This window comes from Myotis davidii, unplaced genomic scaffold (genome assembly GCF_000327345.1).
Source record: "Myotis davidii unplaced genomic scaffold, ASM32734v1 scaffold290, whole genome shotgun sequence".
Classification (NCBI taxonomy): Eukaryota; Metazoa; Chordata; class Mammalia; order Chiroptera; family Vespertilionidae; genus Myotis; species Myotis davidii.
The window spans coordinates 5,172,348-5,172,680 of record NW_006285049.1 but is presented as its reverse complement, the minus strand read 5'-3'; positions in this window follow the sequence as shown (position 1 = coordinate 5,172,680).

Below are 333 nucleotides of genomic sequence, written 5' to 3'. Positions count from 1 at the left end.
TTGTAAAAAAAAAAAAAAAAGCCATAGAAATCTACTGTGCCGTATAATGAATATAGACAACATTGTACTATAATTATCTATACTAATAAAGAGCTAATATGCTAATGAGCAGGAAGCCATAACCGGTAAGGACCAGGTCATTAGCATATTAGCTGGGATGTTGCTCAGGAGATGGGGCAGAAGCGGGGAGGTGCCTGGAGGAGGCGGGACCATCCCCGTGATGGGGAGGGCTGGGGTGAGAGCCCATAGCGTCCCCCTCACCAGTCCTTTACCACCCACCACTCGCACTCTGAGTGCCCTGAGGCCCACCTGCCGGGGGAAGGAGCACAGCGC